Here is a 4,828-nt window from a genome sequence, read left to right on the forward strand (position 1 = left end):
TGTATTCTGTATACTCAATATCTTTATATGCTAATTTTATCTGTACCTTGACTTGTTTTCTCTTATGTGTATTTCCTGATAATTTTTGATTGAATGCCGGACATGTTGAATTTTACTTTTGGGTACTAGATACTTTATATATATACACACACATATATATATATATATTCTTGAGCTTTATTCATGGTTAAGTCTTTGGAAATAGTCTGATGCTTTAGGTTTTGCTTTTAGGCTTTGTTAGTCAGGACCAGAACAACTTTTAGTTTAGGCTTAATTTGTTACCACTACTCAGTAAAAGCATTTTTGAAAAAAAAAAAAAAAAAGGAAAAGATGATGACTCATGACATTTCCACTGGCTGTGGGAACAGAACTATTCCCAGCTCCATGTGAGAGCTGGAGATTTCTTCCTCTAATATTTTTGGGTGGTTGGTCTTTCCTTAAGTTTCAGGTAATTTCCTCCCATGTAAGTGCTGAATGGTGCTAAGACAAAGACTGAAGATCTCCAATGCATTTTCTCTCTTCTTCAGTACTCCAACCTATGAACTCTAGCTTCCTTGGACATTTGTTTGATATATTATTTGAGGTGCCACATGTGTGAAATTAGATATCAGATTTTTTTAAAGAGTAGGTATCATCTAAGTAGATAGAAAAAAAAAAAATCAAAGGACATAGCCAGATCCTGGCATTTTTAAAAAATTTATTTTGAGGGCAAGAGCAAGCAGGACAGGGAGGGGAAGAGGGAGAAAGAATCTTAAGCATGGTCCATGCTCAGCATGCAGCCCAACATGGGGCTCAATCTCATGACTCTGAGATCATTACCTGAGCCAAAATCAAGAGTCAGTTGCACAACCAACTGAGCCACCGAGGTGCCCATGGATTTGGAATTTCTACCTCCATGGAATAGAACACAAATCAAGAATGAAATGAAAGCAGGAATGGTCCTCAGAACCTTAGGAAATGCAGAGTTGGAATAAAAGACTAGAGAAGCCATGAAGTGATAGAATGTCCATGAACTATAGAAGATGTTAAAACTGCACATATCTCAGATTCCCAAAACCCTAATTGTCTAAAAATAATGGTCTGCAAAATAAGAACAAAAAATGGCCTACTGAGAAAAAAAATCTTAGAATTTTCATTTGTTGCTATTTTCTTCAGCCTTTTAATATTTATATTATGTTTTATAATATAAAATATGATATGAAATATGTACTTAACCATCACATAAGGTACACTTGATCTATAAATACAATAATATGTGTCAAATATTGCGTACGTGTAAATACACATACACACATATAGGAGAATGATCAAATTTATAGTCTACTGGCTTGGATTTCCTGGATCTATTCCAGCCATTTTTACCTCTTTTCTGGGGAAGCATGTTCTGGTTTCTGCTCTAATCCCAGCATTAAATCTTCTCTCTTCCCAGGAGTGGCACTTGGTTTATGTTTCAAGTAGTTTTGACACCAAGTAGAGCTGAAGTATAAAATATTTCTATCAGGGGCAGCCCCGGTGGCACAGCGGTTTTGCGTGCCTGCAGCCCACAGTGTGATGCTGGAGACCTGGGATCGAGCCCCACGTCGGGCTCCCTGCATGGGCCCTGCTTCTTCCTCTGCCTGTGTCTCTGCCCCCCCACCCCCCGTGTCTCTATGAATGAATAAATAAAATCTTAAAAAATATTTCTATCAACCACTCTTTGAAGAGTTCCTTGCCTGCCTGTGTTTGGGAAGTGAGTTAGAGACAGAGAGACCAAACTTACTAGGACCAGACTGAAGAATGGTCTCACTGCTACCCTCAGTAGAGCATCACCTCCAAAAATGATATGATTCAAGTCCAGGGTCTGAGGAGCTTTCCTTTGGGTATGATTCCAGTTTGGGAGATGTCTACTCACTTTTGGTAGAATACTGAAACTTTCCTCTGAGGTCCCTCTGAGAACATGTTTTGTTGGTCCTGGCTTTGTGTCCCTCCTTAGTTCTGAAGTTTTTATGAAACACTTTTTCAAGACAAATGTATTAAGTTACAGAGAAAGAAGGATGATGTAAAGTTTGTTGTTAAAGGAGATCTTATTTTAAACAGATAATTATAGGTACCAATATATTTATAACACTGAATACATTTAAAAGCTTGATACAGCGATTTTATTTTGAATACTTACCATTAACATTGACATGGATGGAATTGGAAGGTATTATGCTGAATGAAATAAGTCAGAAAGAATTATATGGTTTCACTCATATGTGGGATATAAGAAACAGCACAGGAGATCATAGGGGAAAAGAAGGAAAACTGAATGGGGAAAAAAATCAGAGGGAGACAAACCATGAGAAGAAAGAGAGGGATGGGGTCATTGGGAGATGGGCATCAAGGAGGGTACATGATGTGATGAGTACTGGGTGTTACATGTAACTGTTATTGAACAGTATGTCTGAAACTGATGATGTACTAAGATGTTGGCTAATTGAATTTAAAAATGCCAATATTTAATGTAATCCAGGAATTATATATTTTAGATGACAAAATTCTAGATATAAACTTGATTTTGAAAAATTATCTCTTTATGCAGTTAAAGAGTTCACTTACAAGAAGTTGGAGAATCTCTTCTCTAAAGCACATATTTAGACCCTAACGTTTGACTTGAAACTTTCAGAAGGGCAGGATTTGGATGGACCCATTTTCATTGTAGAAATGCAAATCAAATACCTTAGCTTTCACTTCAGGAACTTCAGGACTGTATTATGACTTTCTTGTTGTTGTTGTTGTTGTTGTTGTTGTGTGTCGCAGTCTCTAATGATGTTAAGCATGAATTGAAGAACTAATATTATGTGTATGGCAATGTCAGCTTATAGATAAGTATGAAAATATTTTGTCCTTCATAATGATTGTAAAGTCCATTGTTAACACTGGCTTCCACTTAGCAAACAGCTGTCTATGAACCTAAGGGTTTTTTTTTTTGAAGACTTAAGACAGTAACATCTTAATTGTATTGAATTATAAAATACCTGGGTAATATGTAATTTGATCATTTTATCCATCTGAACTTAGTGAAATCATGCATAAGTTCATTAATTTATCCATCTACCTCTCCAAATGTTGATGCCTTAAATATGTTATAGGTGGCATTTTTATAATCACGAACGACAGGATCAGAATAGAGCAGGGTGACAGACTCATCAAACTTGAATTCTAGGAGCTAGAAACACTGTCTCTTCAGCATCCAATTCTTAGCAGCCCAATGTGCCCTAATTGTAATATCATCTGCTTAGTTATAGCTTATTTTTTTGATGACTGCTCAAAGTTCTGCCCAAGAATTAGTTTGGAGTCTAAGTGCAGTCTATTTGATGACTGACACCTTGCTTCCTACAGTCTCCTGACTTTGGTTGACTTTCTTCTAAGCTTCTGCCATTACCAGCAATATCACACCCACAAGAAAGGGAACGAGAAGATACATGAATAGAGGAAGATGTTTGGATTCTGAGTCATCAGAAAAGGAAGTTTTTATCCTCATTCAATATGAGATAGAAATCACAGGATGCAGAGTCTGCTGAAAGATCCTCAGTGGAATATTGCTCCCATTTCTGGTGCTCATAGGCATGTAAAAGATTCCATTCCTGTCTTCCCTTGGTAAACAGACTGTTTTTCAATTTAGGACCTACAAGAGCTTTGGGGTCTTCTGCTAAAATCTTATTTTACAGATGTCAACAAAGTTCCCAAATTAATAGGTAACTATCTCATTCAAGGTCATAAAATCACTCTATGTGTTTTTAAAATAGTCATAATGATAATAGTGAAAGGGAAGAGAAGGGAAGGGAGAAGAAATGGGTAGGAAATATCAGAAAGGGAGACAGAACATGAAGACTCCCAACTCTGGGAAATGAACTAGGGGTGGTGGAAGGGAAGGAGGGCGGGGGTGGGGGTGACTGGGTGACAGGCACTGAGGGGGCACTTGACTGGATGAGCACTGGGTGTTATTCTGTATGTTGGCAAATTGAACAGCAATAGAAAATTTATTATTGGGGATCCCTGGGTGGCGCAGCGGTTTGGCGCCTGCCTTTGGCCCAGGGCGCGATCCTGGAGACCCGGGATCGAATCCCACATCGGGCTCCCGGTGCATGGAGCCTGCTTCTCCCTCTGCCTGTGTCTCTGCCTCTCTCTCTCTCACTGTGTGCCTATCATAAATAAATAAAAAAAAATTTAAAAAAAAAAAAAAAAAAAAAAAAAAAAAAAAAAAAAAAAAAAAAAAGAAAATTTATTATTAAAAAAAATAAAATAGTCATAACGGATTCCTGGGAGGCAGGGAAAGATGGCTAAAGAGTAGGGTCCCCGTCACCTGTCCCCACCAAATTACCTAGATAACCTTCAAATAATCCTGAAAATCTACGAATTCGGCCTGAGATTTAAAGAGAGAACAGCTGGAATGCTACAGTGAGAAGAGTTCGTGTTTCTATCAAGGTAGGAAGACGGGGGAAAAAGAAATAAAGAAACAAAAGGCATCCAAGGGGGAGGGGCCCCGCGAGGAGCCAGGCTAAGGCCGGGGCGAGTGTCCCCAGGACAGGAGAGCTCCCTCCCGGAGAAGCAGGAGCTTCACCTATCTTCCCGGACAGAAAGGTGCTCGCAGGGGGCTTGAGCAGGATCCCAGGAGGGGCGGGGATGCCCTCAGGCTCCTAGGGACACTAACAGACACCTGCGCCCCGGGGAGAGCGCCACACCCCGCGGCCAGCTTGCTAAAGGGTTGCAGTGTGCGCCCCGCTGGACCCGGGAGCAGCTCGGCGGCGGCTGGGGCAGAGGCTCCATGCAGAAGGGGCTGCGCGGCCAGGAGCGCGAATCCAAC

Source organism: Canis lupus, chromosome 21 (genome assembly GCF_003254725.2).
Source record: "Canis lupus dingo isolate Sandy chromosome 21, ASM325472v2, whole genome shotgun sequence".
NCBI lineage: Eukaryota > Metazoa > Chordata > Mammalia > Carnivora > Canidae > Canis > Canis lupus.